The sequence below is a fragment of the Triturus cristatus genome, chromosome 6 (assembly GCF_964204655.1).
Source record: "Triturus cristatus chromosome 6, aTriCri1.1, whole genome shotgun sequence".
Taxonomy (NCBI): Eukaryota; Metazoa; Chordata; class Amphibia; order Caudata; family Salamandridae; genus Triturus; species Triturus cristatus.
This window is the reverse complement of record NC_140589.1, coordinates 1,465,160,209-1,465,178,398: the sequence shown is the minus strand read 5'-3', so window position 1 is coordinate 1,465,178,398 and position 18,190 is coordinate 1,465,160,209. Positions and strand designations below refer to the sequence as shown.

Below are 18,190 nucleotides of genomic sequence, written 5' to 3'. Positions count from 1 at the left end.
TCACTAACATGGCCTGAAAGTCACAGAACAAAAGGCACCACCCTTACAAAACGGAAACATATCTCCCCTACTGATGGTTAGCACAACCATTTGTGCCACCATCGCTCACTTCACGCCTATGTGCACTTACACGATTGCAGCAACATAATATGAGCAGCCCTGTCACATGCATGACACTAACACACTTTACTTATAAATATGTACTACAAAACATATGCCACATTGCACCTCTCAAACCACACACTTCGCTCCTCACAAGCTTAAAAGTTCCATCTCACACCCCTTTGCTCATGGTATAGACATGCTAAGCACACAACATCAAAACACTTCCCCACACTGCCCACATAAAAGACAGATTCTTCTATCCAAGTTCACAGACAAGAATAGCATGCTGCCCATCTGCAAATGTGCCTTAATAACTCACAAGGGTTATGAAGCAATATGCAAATGCAACCACAATACAACAGTTGGCATGTCAAAACTTCTGCAAGCCGGTTACTTAAGTCAAACATTCTGTAACAGAATAGGAGTGTGGACGATGCGCTACAGGCTAACTGGGCAGTCGACGCTCAACTCAAGAGTTAAGGCTGCGACTTTATTCTGAATTTGAACTTGGTCCATCAGATGCCAGAATTCGAGCAGGCAATTTGGTATAACTAAACCATAACAAACTGATAAAATGAGCAAATCCACTCTCCCGACCATACACCTTCACAAAACACACTCTGGTGTGTGATGGAAGTTTTTGAAAGTGTCACCCATAACTACCAAAAAACGCAGCAAAGTCATTCTTTTGGCAGATTGTGAGCTAGGCAAGTACCAATTAACAGTAACAAGCTGGGTAAATTGGACTGTAGACCACAAGATTAAGAATGTGCTCTTTAGGTGGAATGCCATTTTCCCATGCCTAGCTCCTCTGTATGCAAGTTGAACCTTGTCATCTCATCACAGCCCAGTGTACCTTTATTGTTTCACGCCATACCAAACAGCCTTGCTGCATTTTAGAAAAGTGCCTAGATATTTCTCATGCCCTCAAAAGTTCCACCATTTTTTTTTCTTCCCAAAAACCATTCCTCTGTAGATTCCCCTGTAACTTGTGGTCTCCCACTGCCCTCTCACTCCCCACACCCTCAAAAAAGTGTAGAATTGTTTTCTGCATGCTCATCTCATAAACCTTCCTCTCCACGTAATTTCCACAATCCATCAACCCTTCACAACCAAAAGAAGAATGTTAAATGCACCGCAGAGCCCTCTTTCATCCCCCACCACCCTCAAACCTTGGCCAACAGAAGGGTGAATTAATCGGTAATGCATTTAGCAGTGAATTAATTGGCTATTAAAAGAGCTAGGGGTGAATGACCATAGAACTGGAACTATGTGAAGTACTGCAACCCAAGGGGCTCGCAATACAGCACCTTCCTCAAGCACCAAATACATACCCTAAAACAGGACTGTCAGGACAGCCAGAAACAATGTACATGGGTTCCATCCAGAATAAGTGTATGTAAGAGGCGTTTTATGCCGATATCCTTAAAACTTGTCGTGGAACTAAGTTCTCCTGTACTTACGCTGGACACTTCAATACACCCACCCAACTAAATGTACAGATCGTATACGGTAGAAGAAAAACTCTTGCCGTGCTCTCTTTTCCATCAGTTGTCTGCCCGCCCCCTGTGAATAGAGGTACACTCCCTCCAGCGTCCTTACTCTCAACTCAAAGGGGGAGGCCTTTTTAGACAAACACTCCGCCTCACTACCCTTAAAAAGATAAGCTAGCTACAAGCGTGTAGTTAACCATGTTTTAAGGAGGAGGGACCGAGCTTTGCCAGCGTAACGGTGCCCTCAGCAGAGCTGAGAGGAGGTGCCCTTGTGTGAGGACTGTGATGCTCCAGACGGTGAAACTAGAATATCGAAATCCAACCCCAGGCCGCTTCCCCGGGTAATGCATCAGTCCCTGCGCTCAGTCCACTTATTCTCCACCACTGAGGGCGCTTACAGCAGACTGCACGCCAATAAAAGAACCATAGAAGATTATTATAATAACTACGGAAGCCTCTAGCAGCCATTCAAGGTCGCGGTCTCCATCCGACATAACTACCGCCAAAGACAGGAAACTCATTCTAACTGACCTGGAAACACCGAGGCAACGCTTCACAAACCTGGCACGCTGGGGATCTGAAAACCGGCTCCCGGACAACAGGCGTTCCTACGACCTGATACGATCCCATCTCAGCGCTCTATTTATTTTCATTCAGACAATACCTCACATACAAGCAGAACGGCAGACTACAAACCCGGAAGTAAGCCGCTCTGCCTAAAGCCCCTTTCATCTTTTAAAGTAGTGCAGGCATGAAAGGAGGGGGGGGGGGGGGGGGGGGGGTCGGCGCTGGGGACAGGCCCAAAAATTCCTGGCACTGCTCGAAAGTACACTAAACATTTCTCCCGATACCAAAAGAAATCCGACAGTGTACAGTGTCGGGATATCGATTCAGAAGCCGAAACGGTCCTCGTATAAAACAACTCACTCTTACCTCCATTCTCCCAAGAACAATCAGCCTTTTGACATGAAAAAAATCCACAGAAGTGCAGAAAGTCTCCTCAAAGCCGAGCAGCTCGCGCACGACTGCGAGCTCCCACCTTCCGCGTCGTATTTTTTTCCCTTCAAAAACCCAGCCGCTTGGTAAGTCGCGCTGACTCAACGAGGGCGGGAAGGTGTTATGCAAAGAATAAACAGTGCATCACTGCGGTGCCATTGGTTCCAGCCTGACTCATGCCTTCCTCCTCACGTTCATGGCTGCCTTAAAATGGAAGGGACGGAGGTGGAGTGGGTGGCACGACGCACAGCCCCTACACACCACAGCCCCCGCCTTGTGGCTCCGCAGGTGCGCGCCTGTGTGGCTCAGGCAGCTGAGGGAACTATTCCTGAAAGCAGGCATCTGCCATTCACACACCGAGTCTCGCCACATTTTAAAAGAAGCCACAAGGAGCACCTGGCCTCATACAGAGAGGGTATCTTTAGAGAGGGGTTAGTTTCAGTGATAACTCACAAGGCAAGAGTCCATACCAGAGATGAACAGTTCAGAAATATGCGCATTCGCTTTTTACGTCTTGTGGAGGTAAAAAAACCTTACCTCTGCATCTGCCTTAACACAGCGTTTTTCCCAAATGTCCCCGCTAAGGAAATGGAGTTTGTGGGTGATGACTGCGAAAATGTGGGGCCACCCGCACGAACCACAAACATACAGGTTATCCTCTTTCACGATACTGCAGAGATTTCAATATTAATAATTGCACGTTGTAACAGTAAAATTAAGGTTGTAGCATCTATTCTCACAAAAGATTTTTATTGAGCCTATGTGGAGGGTACAGCACAAAACTTTCTTGAATCTGGGGGAATGTGAGGGAATAAGTTAGCTGAGGGACCTGCCTGTACTTCGCTGTGTCCCGTAGCAAATTGGGTACTGTAGCAAATTGTCATTAGTCATCCTGAGATTTAAGCCATCAGATCATGATGAATAGCCCCTCTAGTTACACCCCGAGGGCTCAATTTGGTGGATATCTGCTTGTCAGATACACCTAAATGATGACCTTGTTTACATCTTATGTAGTATGAATAAATACACCATTTGGGTGCTTGGTAATAAACAATAACTGTGCTCATGTCTAATGGAATGAATTAGAAGCCTGGTCACCCCTAAATACATACAGCACCCAATATCATCTCCACCTAACCCTCCCGCGCCCCACAACTACTTTCAATATACTATTTTGATACATGGTCATAACAGTCTATTTTCATATGATGCATAACAGTCCGGGAGCAATGTAAAAGCTAAACACATACACCTGCCAGCAGGTTGGACCCCCGGCGGCCATGCTGCCACTGAATTCAGGTCAGAAGGAATGCAAAACACTACAATGTAGACAAAACTGTTTGCTCGACTACAAGAAAGGTCAACATTAACATCCATTTGTGGGCAGTTTTGTAAAGGAAATACGTTTTAGCCAGTTTGCAAGGCATTCACACAAGATCACAGACGGGTATTAGCACACCGGGCAGGGTAAGATGGATTCATTGACAAGGAAGCCCACGCTTCTTTCATTAACTTACCTATACAAACAGGATTGCATTAACCCAAAGACCTAAAAGAAAAAAAAAATTGGGTTAAGTAAAATGACTGATAATACTTGTGTCTACAAATTCTAGCTTAAATGCGTGGTTTTGCAGTACCAAGATCAGGAGAGAAGGGCAATAATTTAACATCAAATATTGTTTGCATCATTATCACCTCATTTAATGCTAGATCCATGTGCCTTATGACGGATATGGCAAAGCAAAATAGATAAATGCACTGGGTAATTGCACTTTAAGTGCAATACACAGCAGATTCATTTAATATAGTAATCGCTTTATAGGCTTTTGCCACTTCAAAGTTCTGAAAAAAAACTGGAATAACTTTTACCCATCTACAAGACGGTTTACAAAACTTCCACATCTGTAGTACAAGTAAAGGATTAAACATTTTTTGTACATGATGTTCAACTAGCAGTATATTATTCTGTGTGTAACATTGTAAGTTCCCGGTAATACATTTATGAAGAACAGAAGGCGATGGGTTTCCTGTTTGCCCCCCCCCCATCCCCACCCCTTGTGATGTTCCTTCACCTATACTAACGCTAACAATATGGGCTCCAGAGAAGCAAATCCTGGCTTTTGATGGCCTTCTATGCTGGACCACCATCACTGCGCACCAGGAATGGGTGGAACCATGGCAGGATAACTAATGATGGAGACAGAAAGCAAGCGGCTGTGCCGGAATTCAATTAAATACGTCCTCCACCATGCCAGCTTAAGCAATGCTCCTCCTAAAAACATACTTTAAAATCATAAAACAATTGGTGGTACTGCTCCTTCCTAATGAGCAAGCACTGCCTTGAAAGGGGAGAATTTCAATCAAAACTTGCATCAACGTTGGTGCAGAAATACTGAAATTAGGACGTGGCAAAAGAAAACTATTTTTGGTGTAAGTTAAGTTGTCCAAATCAGCATGTTCTGTGGAGACTCTTGGTTTTCATAAGGTTTTAAAGGCTAATGCAAATCTTAGACACAATAAAAACTTTGTGTTATTGAGAAGTAGCCGAGCTTCAATTCAGCTGCCTCAAGATCCAGCAATACGAGAGATAAACAACTGGCCACCCATGTGCTGTCACTGGAACGTAGCTTCATAGTCCATGGCCTTCCACCTTAGGTACGGCCAACATAATCAACAGCCTGCAAACTCAGACATACTATCAAAAAGTCCACAATCCACTAGGCCCCACCAGGGGCCTTACATATCACAGCAGGACTGTTTCATGCAGGAATAAAGAGTGGCAATTGCACTCCAAGGCAAGACTGATGGAATAAGGGAAGCAAGTCGAAGTAAAAGAGCAACATGTTCAAAGAAGAGGGCATCAATACATGTTTAAAGGGACTTCAAGACACAGAAAGCAATTTAAGTGCTATATGACATGAATTGCCCACTCTGTGGGAGAGGATACATTTGTTTGAGCAATCTCTCAATGCATCTGCTTACAAGCACCTGGGACATGGCCATCCACTAAAACAGAAAAGCTATGTTACCTTCTCACTCCTCCCCAGCCACACCAATCTCTTTAATTAAGAAGTCTAACAAGGCTGGCCGATCTCTCATCTCAATACCTCATATACCGCTCCAGGGTGGTTCTGCTCCAGCCTGATACAATAATCATTCTTTCAGCAAATGACAGCTGTAAAAACAATACGAGGAAACAATGCCTTGGGACCTCCCACTTCCACCCATCCTCGACCCATCATTTCCTATTTCACCCTCATCTGGCCTCTTTCCCGGTCCACCACACTGCACTATGGAGCATATAACTTTTTATTTTGGTTAGGCTATAGCTAACCTCTGTTACGGGCTAAAGAAACTCAATGGAGTCCAAGATCAAAATATATGAATTGCCTAGACAAACCACCTCCCTAGAAATAAGTATGAAAATCAGAAAACGAGGAAGGAAAACAGTAAACTGGGAGTGTTACACTGGTAAAAGCACGATTTCATGGCCGAAATGACAGTTCTGGAGCTACAATGTCCTGAAGCCTGTCTTCTCCTACTTAGAAAGATGTAATCTCCAACATCAGACAAACAGGAAGTGCTAAATGAGCTTTGTGGTATGCACACAAATTGACAGGTAGCATCAGCCAGCCTTTTTGTTCCCTTTCACGTTTTAGGAGTTACGTCTGAGCCAAACGCATCCGCCTGAGTAATGCTGAGTAATGAGCAGAGACGGGTCACCGATAGAAAATGTACAGCCACACCTGTCCTTCAACTCCAGCTGTAAACAAGTTCACTGTGACAGGTTGCATGGACATCACTCAAGGATTTGTTTTCATCTATTTCTCTCACCCAAAGCTTCCAGCAGTGAGGGACATTCATGGCCCTGCAGCACACTTGCAGACAAGTAACAGGAAGTACCAACCTGTCAATAGGCACAATATGTAACCAAGTGATGTGTGAGACCACTATTCAATATGTTAGAGGGAAGGACCTCTACCCCCAACACACCTGTGGGTGGGAAGCTGTTTCTTGCCCGCTACCAGATCCAACATATTAACAGTTCTGCAAAGTGAGGAGCAGGTGTGATCTACAAAATGTCGACCAGTCGGATATTAACACTTCTTATACTTAAACCTAGAACTCGGTTTAAAACATGGATAAGTCAGTAACAACTTGCCTGAAATAAAGTGGCGATTTCTGAACTCCAAAGCAACATTCTTAAAAAATACATACCTTCACTTTGAATGGAAATAATTTCTTTCTTGACACAAATAAAAACAATCTATTTACAGAAAATGATTGTTGGGTTTTATTTCTGTTGGAACGGAAAATGGAGCATTTCTAACGATTATCATATTAGTTAAGCTCTTAACTCATTTTGTAAGCCATCTCAAATCATGCAACGTATTGCTTTTTGCATCACGTCTCAGCCAATCTAAGAATGGAGTTTGCATTCTCAGCTTTTCCTTGGCCGTCACTAGTAGCAGTAGATGTCGTGAAACGCTGACCAGAGTTAGGATCATGATTTGTCTTAAAGTCAAGAGAAAGGATTCCTGTCCCATCAGGAAGCTCTCTGAGATTATTGTGCTGCTCATCACGAGAGGTATAGGTGCAGAATCAAAATGGTAGCAAACAGCCAGAACGAAGAGCAGCAGATGAAAAGGGCATTTGTTTCAACAACTGGAGGTTGAACATCTCAAAAGATGACGCAACTACCAGCGACGGAGGTTAGAAGCCAGAGGCTGGATAGTTCCCTCAAGACCTTCGATCACATATTGATCAAGACACGGGCTTGTGTGGGGAGAGGGCTAAGGACCAACAGTGGAGAAGTTGTGAAGAAGGATCAAAGGAGAGCTTGGAGGAGTGGATGATGCAGCACTGTCTCAGGGATGAAAGGGATCAACATAACTTAAATTACATTTGCAAGCACAAAACCTATAAAAACAGCTCTACTCGTGAGGGCGAGCTATTGTTCTGCATACATTTTAACTGGTAAACTGTAGAACTTTGACTCTTAGTAACCTCAACGACTCCACTGAAGAATTCATAGCATATAAATGATGAATTTTAAATTAAAATATTCTGCAGTAGTCCATCCACTTCTATAGTAACATCATGTATCAGCTCGTCTTGCAAGTCTTGGTAAAATCCCTGAATTCTTTTTTTTTTAAAAGCATGTGATATATACAGAAATAACAGATCAAAGTGAGTGTCCTGTTATTCGAGGAGTGTTGCAGCAACAAATGATGGACGGAATACTGAATGAATCAAACATTCATCCCCAGTCAACAGATCTTGGTTAAATCCATCGTTATTTTGCTCACTACGCCACCCCAGTTTGGACCCAGTCATATGAAAATATCAGTCGTAACCCTGCTCCTCATGGGAACAGTCCAGTCCGAAATGGCAAGCCGTGCCCTCCCTGGACCAGAAACAAGCATTCTGGGTAACATCCTTCATCAGCCACGCTAGCTTGAATCCAGTGGCACAGCGATCAAGGACCCACGTCTGGGCATACCCATCCCACTACGAGCTTGCTCGCAGTGCCACTGGATTCAAGCTAGCCTAGCTGATTTGGGGGAGGAGGGGGAGGAAGGGGGGGGGGGGGGGGTACCCCAAAACCGGTCCCAGCATCCGTGTTTTTTCGGTCCAAGGAGGACCCGACTTGGCAGTTTGTGCTGGACTGTTCCCATGACTGATTTGCATATGGCTGGGTCAAAATTGGGGTGGCGTAGTAAACAAAGTAAAAATGGATTTAACCTAGATCTCTTGACTGTGGGTGAATGTTTGATTCCTTTAGAATTCCGTCCATCATTTTTTGTCGTAGCACATGTTATCCGAGGAGGCTATGATACTCCTACGGGCGGGATCGCTCGATTTCTACAGCATATTAGGCATGGCACTACAGAGGTGAAGTACTTCATGTCATGTATGCTACACCAGTACTGAAGACAGTAAGTATCCGAAAAGCAAGCAAAGCATGGCCATTTGCCTGACACAATGTTACAAGTAAATATTATCAATGAGAGCAAAGTACAGGTTTTGCTTGTGCCTCATTAAAGGTACATGTTCGTTCAGGGGATAAGGAGGACTGCATGGTTTCACTTCAAGTGTAACAAGGAGTGCAAAAAGTTCCTTTTCTGCACTTATGTCAACAAAATATATTTTTTTCTTTTTTTTTAAACTATCCAGAAATAAACCACTGTGGTTTTGTGGATCTTCCCCCTCTGCAATTCTCTTACTAACCAAGACACAACATAGCAGTTTCACAGCAACCTAGAGTAGGGACTGGCAAATTACAGAAGTCACCAAGTCAAAAGAATGGTAACGAGGCTATGCTCCGGGGGAGGGACAAATACAAGAAGAGAAAGGCAAATCTGTTCATTGAATAAAGGGCAAGTAAACGAAAGCGAAAATAAAGCCAACCAAAGGAGACCAATAGGTGGGCCATAACAGCGCTATATGTCTTTTGCAACCAGACAGTTTGCACTGTTTGCTAGGCAAGACCTAAATCGCAATTGTGCATTTGAGTTCTACACAGGAATCCAACCACTCAGCTTTTTGAATTGCTTTATATTGAATCTGTGCACAATTTCTATGCTTCTTGTTAAATTAATTTCTGGAAAATTACAGGTATATTTTGTGAAAAACACTTAAGGGTATCCTTGAGTGAAAATTGCAGACTGGGGCATACCTCAGGTTGAAAAATCACTTAACAGGGACTGGTTTGCAGAAAAGCGTATTTGCTCTAACTAGTCTTCTGCAAGAGACTTTCTGATCGAATTAACCCCTAGAGCAATAGATTGTGTCATATTTCATGCTCGAATAATTTGTGAAATTATGCATAAATCGACTAACGCAAAATTGTGTGAATTATGTGAGCAATGGAACTTTCACATAGGCCAAGTCTTGATCCCGTTGAGTTTCCTTTTGTTTCTAATATTGCAAAACAAACGCCGTGATAACCGGGAACACGTTTGAACCCTTTCCCTCATTCCTTTAATTTCACAAACCCAAAATAGCCGATAGTCCAAACAGTAAGATCCTCGAAACTATTTCTATTCAGGGGCTGCAGTTACATGCTGCCAAAAGCAACAGAAGCCCTTACCAGACTGACAAATTGGAAGCGCTCAAGTTCCCACTTGAGAGACGATGATTTATTCATTTCAAATGGCACAAATCCATGAAAAGACACATGAAAAACATACACCAGGTGGAACTCTGTGCACGAAGAAAAACACAGCTAAGAGTACTTCTTCGCCATATTGGAGGGCTCCTATTTAAACCGGCCCAGGCTGTATGTGGTTTGGGAAGGAGGAGCAAGCAGACAGTTAGGGCTTGGAGGAGCAAGAGGACAGGTAGGCCGTGGATGTAGGCCTAAAATGGAAGTTTGTTTTCAGAAAGCTCACTGCTCTGTATGGAAGCTTGAAGTTATGGTGCAGACTCCTCTGCAGTGTCTCAACCTACCTCCACACCATAGATAGCTGAAAGAAGTTGGGAAAAAAAAACCACATGGAGAAGAAGAAAGTCGGAAAAGTTAAAACTCCTTTTTGAAATGGCATCCAGAGGAGACAAAAGAAAGAGGACCAATTTCAGGACTCAAGCTGGGACAGTCCACTATAAATAGCAGAATAAGCCACATAATATAGGTATCAAGTAAGTTTTGCTCTTGCCCCACACCCAACAGGTCTATGCCATGCCACACCCCTACCAACCAAAGGTGAGATGAATCGCACGCAGAGCAATCAAAAGTAATGTGAGGAATCTCAGAATGCAGGAAAAAGTTAAACTTCAGTATCACATACTTGGAAATTTAGCAGAAGAACGATAAACACGTGTTTAGAAAAGTTTTTATCTGAACAAAATTTGAATTGTTCACTGAATTGACACAGTAATCACATTAAGTTGTATGCATACAATGCATTCAAGTTTCACACAAAAAGAATAATGGAATAAACCAATGAGTTAGTTGTGAGTCTATTGCCAATCCTGGTTCTTTCAGTTAACAGTCACCGAGAGAGATTTAAAACCGATGTTATTTTTTTTTTTTACTGTTTGTGCGACCAGCTCAGCAGCTGTGAGTGTACTGTAAAATGATTTTCTGTAGGTTAGTAGTAGGCTGACTATCGAGGAAAAATAATAAGACAATCGAGGAGGAGGCAGCTTAAGCTTTTCTATCTTGCAGTCTGACACTATGGATAGAGGTGGACTGGTTTTAAAAAAACATACTCCAACTTGACCAAACAAAATCAGTAAAAGAAACTAACTCAACCTCACAATACAACATCGCTGAGGGTCAAGGAGAAAAGTAAAACAGTCATCGGCAAAGAAGAGTGGTCTGGTGTTGGTTGCCAGCCTTTTAAATGATTATTTTTGCAATTGTTTTCATAAAACATTGTCGTGGGAGCAGGTAGGCCCTCATCAATAATACCAAAAAGTTGATAAAAAGCAAAAAAAATGTTTGGTCTCAAAAAGCACGCATTTTGTACTACTTGACACAAAGGAGAACTACTTTGTGTGAAATGTGCTCCTTGTGAAAGAGCAGAATGCAGTAACTCAGAGTAAAGTTAGCCAATAGCTAAAATAAGCATTGTCAAAGCCAATAGGTCTTTCCTACGCAAAAGCTATTGGCTTTGTCAATGTGTTGTAGCCAAGTTGTACACCAGCGTGGCTGCTGTTCAGAACGGCTAAAAGTTAGTGTCATGTCGTGTCGTGTCGTAGTTTTCCTAGTGTCAGTGGCGTGACGTAGAGGGGGAGTGGAGTGTTGTGGCATAAAGTGGCGCATGTAAGTTGTGGTAGCGCACTGCCATTACAGACAACATATTTTCAATTAAAATGGCCATTATTTGCATAGGCATACAGTGTTATTGATAAAAGTATACAGCACACAAAAGGTAATTTGCAAATGTCATCACCTAGTGTATGGATACTGTTAAAACTATTTGCTTCCACCACACTTCAGAATTACCAAAAATGGTCATCATTTGTGCTTTCCTAATTAGGATATATTCTGAAATGTATGCACAGTTCCCTTAGATTTTAATTTTGAATAAAGCATCTGCTTTAACAAGATTGTCACATAAAGCCTCTCATTTTGAAGTCAGAGAAAGAAAAACACCACCAACCTCCCTTGGAAGACAAAGCCAGACATTTTACCTTTCCCTTTGAATGCACAGCGAATGTGACAAGAAAAGAATAAGATTTACAGGCCTGTTCACAGAAAGCGAGCACTTGTGGAAGAATACTGTAAAGAGGCTATTCTCCACAGGGTGGTACAAACTCAAGCTGGACAACCTAAAACAAATAAAGCCAGCAAATAGAAAGCAAGCAAATGTGAGCTCCAAAACAAAGCCAATCGTAAGCAATGGGATGCCCAGAGAAACTTTCAGAATGTCCAAGAAGTCATTAGCAAATCAGACAGCTGCTATGTCTTGTAGGCTGCGGCCTAATTAGTTGACCTACTGCCCCAAGTAGAATGCTGTAGTGGGTGCCGCTGATTCACGAGCGCGTTTAAACTACAAGGAAACCTCCTGAGGCACAGCCGGGAGTAGGTAGCTGATAGCGCTTTGCTCGCTTTTTTTAAAAAACTTGTTGAATTGTTCTTAAATACTTGTGGAACTGTTTTAATTCACACTCCCCCTCATTGTTCCTGCTCCCTGGTGTGCAGACACTCCCCTCACTCAGCGGAACCAGGGCTGGGTAGAGAAATCGCCGTCAACCCCTCCCGCCTTCCCTCACGCTCTAACAGGGACACGCCCACTCGGAGGCCACGCCCCCTGCACCTTGTTCCCAGACTATATCAATGAGTAGCTTTCGGAAGCGCAGCGGACGAGCGCAGCGGGCGCGACGATGGCGCGCCGAAGGTGCGCCCAAGGCAAGCCTGTCTGCGCCCGTCCGCGCCAAGACCGCGACAGGTGCAGGAAGTTCTGCACAAACCCCCTTGTGCATCAGGTACCTCCCAAGCGACCTTCATCGACTACGGGGCATCAACTACTGCTCCTGCAAACTTGACCTGTCAAATATCTCCGGCTCGTTCAGTTGCAAGCATTGCCGCTGGTCTTCCCTAAAAAACCCTGCCCACTTTCCCTCTCCCCTATCCCTCCCCAAGGATTCCCTGCCACCCTTTAAAAGGTGGTTTGATAAATGCCCGGTCTATGTGTAAGCATAGCCAAGATACACAGGACCTCATCCTTGACTCTGATCTCGACTGTCTAATGATCACAGAAACATGGCTAACGGAAGACAGCAACCCGGATATAGCCATTGCCCTCCCCCAGGGTTTTTCTTTCTTTAGACAAGACAGACTGAAAGGGAGAGGCGGTGGAGTTGCCATAATTCTGAAAAATACTTTCACCTGTCACACGTTTAATCTAGACCCCTTAACAGACGCGGAAAGCCTCGGCTTCTCAATTAAACTCAGTCAATCCTTCTCCTTCTCAGGTGGTCTGATTTACCGCCCACCCGGTAATGCTTCCAAGTTCCTAGACTCACTGAGCGACTCTCTGGGACACTTCTTACTCAGTTATCCACATTTTACCCTTCTTTGGGATTTTAATTTACACCTTGAGTCCACATCTGACTCACTAACCAATAGCTTTCTACAGACCCTCGAAATTTTCAACCTTCAACAAAGTGTCACATTGCCCACTCATTCACTTGGACATACCCTCGATGGTGTCTGCACTAATTTCCCCTCCCTTATTACCCTACCCCCTCTCCCCCAAATATGGACAGATCATAGACTGATCCCATTCCATATCACAAATGTACGCCCACTCACCTCTAGTAAAACAATACCTCATTGTGACAATCCGGTCAATTGGAAAAAAGTCCAAGAAAACCTTACTCTTAACCCTATTCTTCAATCTCAGTTCCCTACTTTATCTGGCAACATCGAACTTGATGCAAACCTCTTCCATAACTGGATCTCACTAGAAATTAAAACTCGGAACCCTACCAATCACCTCTGTAGACCACATAAAAATACCAAAACCAATGCCCCTTGGTTCACCTCTGACCTAGCTACCGCTCACCTACTGTGTAGGAAAGCTGAGCGAAAATGGCGCAGAACATATGACATTGACGACCGTCTTTCATACATCCATCTAAGGAAAACTTAACTCTCCAACATTAAATCCGCTAAAAAAATCTTCTACGCCAACGCCATTAAGGAAGCCAGTCAGAAACAAAAAACATTATTCTCAATAGTAAAATCCTTTACCCAGCCTAAAGCACTTCAACCCGAAATCCCCCCATCCCAAGACTTCTGTGACAAAATATCAGACTACTTTGACGAAAAGATCTCCTCCATCCAAAGTAATTTGCCCCCTTCACAAACGTCTCAAGGGATGCCTATTCCCGATCAACTAGAATCCCCAGCTGGTAGCCTTAAGAAGTTCACCCCTGTCACCTTGGCTCAAACCAGAGAAGTTATTCTAGCGTGCAAGTCTGGCTCTCCCTCCGACCCCTGTCCTCCCAAAATCCTTCACCAACTCATAGACGTGGTAAACCCTATCATCAACGACATAGTTAATTTGTCGCTTCGTTCTGGTTCGGTCCCTCTCCTATGGAAAAAGGGTACAGTCAAACCTCTCATGAAGAAGGCGAACAAATCCCCGTCGGACCTGACCACTCTCCGCCCGATAACACTTCTCCCGGCTCTTGGAAAAATAACCGAACAGATGGTTTATAGAGAGCTCAAACGTTATCTGGAAGCTCATAATATACGCCACCCACAACAATCTGGTTTCCGTCCCAAACACTCGACCGAAACAGCTCTGATTGAATTGTCAGATACGATAAAGACGCTGCAAGACCAGAGGAAGAAAGCTATTCTCATACTTCTCGACCTCACTGCGGCGTTTGATACCATATCCCACCCCATCTTGATCAGCAGATTGACAGACATAGGGATTTCGGACATAGCCCTATCCTGGATAAAATCATTCCTTACTGACAGGTCCCAAACTGTCGCTCTTGGCCCTTTTCGCTCCAATGAGAAGGTCTCCTCTGGAGTACCTCAGGGGTCCATCCTGAGTCCCCTTCTTTTTAAAATTTACCTCATCCCACTCCTATCTCTGATTGAATCATTCGGCATACCGGTAACATCGTATGCCGATGATACACAGCTCATCTTTCCTCTAGAGGATAACTCAACCAAAGCCGAGTCCAACCTCAAAGACTGTTTGACAGCGGTTTTCCACTGGATGGACACTAACCATCTCAGATGCAACTCGAGCAAAACAGAGATACTCCCTATCGGAAAAAACACCTCCTTCTGCCCAGGCCTTTGGTGGCCGGATGACTCAGTTGCCCCTCCCCAGACCGTAACAACAGCTAGGAACCTTGGTGTCCTATTCGACTCGGATTTATCATTCGACCAGCACGCCAGGAATGTTGCAGGCAGATGCTTTGGAATAATAAAATCGCTAAGAAAGTTCTTTGACTTTCTTCCACTTGACGCCAGGAAAACAGTAACAGTAGCCCTCATAATCTCACGCCTAGATTACTGTAACGGCCTCTTGGCGGGGTCAAAAAAGTCCACACTGACCAAACTTCAAAGTGTTCTTCACACGGCTGCCCGACTGGTCCTAAAACTGCCCCGAAAATCATCTATCTCCGCAGCTCTAAGATCCCTGCATTGGCTCCCTCTCCATAAAAGACTACTTTTCAAAATACGGATTATTGCCTTTCGGGCATTTAACAACAGGTCCAAAATCTCACCAGACGCTTCCCCCACTACAATCCGAGCCGATCTCTCCGATCTGCCCAGGACAACCTCATGCTCCCTGCTAGGTACAACCTGAAGACGAAAGGTGGAAAAACTTTAAGTTTCCTGGCCATTAAAGCCTGGAACAACATGCCTAAAAATCTTAGACAACAAACTCTTGAAAAACCTTTCAGAAAACTTCTAAAGACATGGATTTTTAACCTTTCCGACGATTTCACTAAAGCTGCCATCTAACCTTCTACCACTACCTCGACTAGGCCTTCAGGAATTCCAGCGCCATGATGCTCCCTCCGGAGCGAACGCTGCGCTTTAGAAATACCCCCTCAAATATCAAATATCAAATGTGAATGACAACAGATTAATAGATGACGAGGGCTTGCTGAAAGACCCTATAAATAAACTAATTTTTTTAAATGAAAATCAAAAGCTCTTGATTAATACAATTATAAAAAAAAAAAAAATTAATTTAAAAAAGGAGTGCGGTTTGTGTCTTAGGCATCAGGTTGGTGTATAAAAAGTTGCTATGGAAAGAAATTGAAGGCTAATTATCTGCTTCAGGTAAACAAAAACGATTAACCTTTTTGCGGTCTTTGGCAAATCACAGGGTGCCCATACATCAACAGTAAACATTTTCTTGACTAAGTCAACTCAATTGCATTAGTGCCATTTTGCCATCTTCATACCTTATGAATACATTTTGAAGGTTTTGCTGTCCAATACTTTGCTTTATAAAGTGAGAGATTTTATGAAAACGACCTTTACCCCGATCACATTTTTAACAGTCTGGCAAATAATAAGGAAAGGATGGATGGAGAAGACTGGTGGTTGAGCACCAATGTTTGTGATCTCTCTGGGGACTTTCTGGTTCCCAACGCGACTTGTAACTTCATTTAAGAAATACACACAAATAATCCAATGTAGTGTGCAGGAGAAATGCATAACTATAAACTAGGGTTCTCTGTTTTTGCCTACCCTGTGCATGCTAATAATAGGATTTTTCGCCCAAGAATCATCACTGACAAAATGGAACTGTACAAACATTTACAGCCAACATTTTGATCATAAATTTGAACACTTTAAATACAGTTCATCATCCAGTACCCAACCACCTCACCAAACTAAACCATTTCTTCAGTTAGTGATATATGTGCCATGCAGAGGCAGCTGTAGAGGGTATAGGCCAGTGGCCTTTAGGGTCAGCAGAGAACACCAAGGACAGGATTCGTCACTCTAAAGATGAATGAATGTTCCAGACAAAAAGAAGCTAGGGCACTGTGTGTGACTGCTGATTCGGTTCATAACTCAGCTGTACTGCTAAGCTGTGTAAGGCAGACTTCTGGAATCAATACCACAACCCCTCATCCACCAGCCTCCCCAATGTCATTCTTGTAATTAGTCATTAGTTGGGAGTGTCAACTAGAAATCGCAAGTTGGAGACATACAAAACAAGCATTTACAATGCAATAGGTCTCGCACTGACATTATTTTGAGCTATTGGCATTGTAAATTACGTTTTTTTGTTTTCCTTTACCAAAACATAAATAAAATGCATTGTAATTTAATATGGCAATTGCTAAAAAAAGATTAAATGCGAAACCTATTGCATTGCATTTACACTAGTGTGAGCTATTGGCATTGTAAATTGTACTGGCTTTTATTAATGCGATTGTTTTCCTCTCTATATTACATATATTACAAACACCATCAGAAAACCAGTGAAACGCAAGTAACAAATGTGGAAATAGCAACAAACTGAAGAACACATACACACAACAGTTTCTCCCTCTCGCACTCAGGCAGACCCAGATACACAGGCTAGCGCACATAAGTAGGCCCACGGTAACTTCATTTTTTCCCCACAAACATGTACAGATGGCCACAAAATTGTCAGTCAGTCCCCAGATAAACAACTCTACGCAGCTGAGACACGTTGTAGGTCTACTTTAGAAAAGTGGTGTTTGTGCTAGCTGGCGCTACAATAGGAGCAGTACTAGAACTGAACTGTTGTGGAGGGAAGTGACATGTTTCTCGAAAATAAAGCTGCAGTGGCTGCAGCTCGTAGGATCAGAGCCTGTGTTGGGGAGAGTAAATTGATAGTGTGGCAAAGGAAACAAACAAAGAAAGCGGCGAGCGGCAGCGAAGAGCAGCAAAGGTGTTCACCGGTCTTGGGATACTTTTTCTCAGATGCGAGTCAATGCAACTGATCCTTGCACATCTATCTGAAAAATTAGCACGTGCAATATAAAAATATACCAAAAGTAACAAGGAACCCATGGAATGTAATTGGTGCCCGCGCCAAAATGATCTAACGGAAATATGGTGTGAAAGTCAGGGGCGCATGGAAACTTGCAGCGTATTATCACACATGAAGGAGATGTTCAACATTTTAACATCGGAATTCTTTTAAACGGCTCGGCCGCTCGCTCCCTCTCTGCGCGCATGCGGTTTGCCTGCTCGCTGTTGCTTTCACTTTTGCTTTTTTTGTTGCTTTCGCTCGTGTCTTCGAAGTGCATGAAGCGGTCCACAAAAGTGAAAGCAACCGCGAGCAGGCAAACAGCGTGCACGCAGAGAGGGAGCGAGCGGCAATAAATCAAGTGCGCGGTGGGAGACGCCATGCGCGCGCACATCGCCTGTCCGGGCGCACATGGTTTGTCTCCCTTCACGAAGGAAAGCCACAACAATAGAGTCTCGCCAAGTGAAGCAGCTGCGCAGCATTCGCTGGGCAAGACCTAAAAACCTCTTCAAAGTTTGGGACACAACAGAAGGACCAATAGTAACATACCTTTAATAAAAGTACTCCAAGTGTAAGTCACCTCGAAACAAAGTGTATAAACGAAAAAAGTAAAGCGCTCTGTATAATAGTCCCAGGCATGCGCTCTTC

The 18,190-nt window shown here is 43.6% G+C and overlaps 1 protein-coding gene across 7 annotated transcripts in view; it reads right to left on the bottom strand.

The window, feature by feature from the left end:
- The window catches only part of PELI1 (pellino E3 ubiquitin protein ligase 1), a 253,325-nt gene that overhangs the window by 171,565 nt on the left and 63,570 nt on the right, over positions 1-18,190 (bottom strand). For 4 of the 7 annotated variants that reach the window (XM_085612537.1, XM_085612536.1, XM_085612541.1 and 1 more), the window contains exon 2: positions 4,112-4,143. The exons of 1 other annotated variant lie outside the window; for it this stretch is intronic. The gene's annotated coding sequence lies outside the window, so the exon portion shown is untranslated. Of the gene's footprint in view, positions 1-2,531; positions 2,672-4,111; positions 4,144-18,190 lie in introns of those variants that run through there. 2 more of the 7 variants (XM_085612542.1, XM_085612538.1) reach the window with 2 other exon arrangements.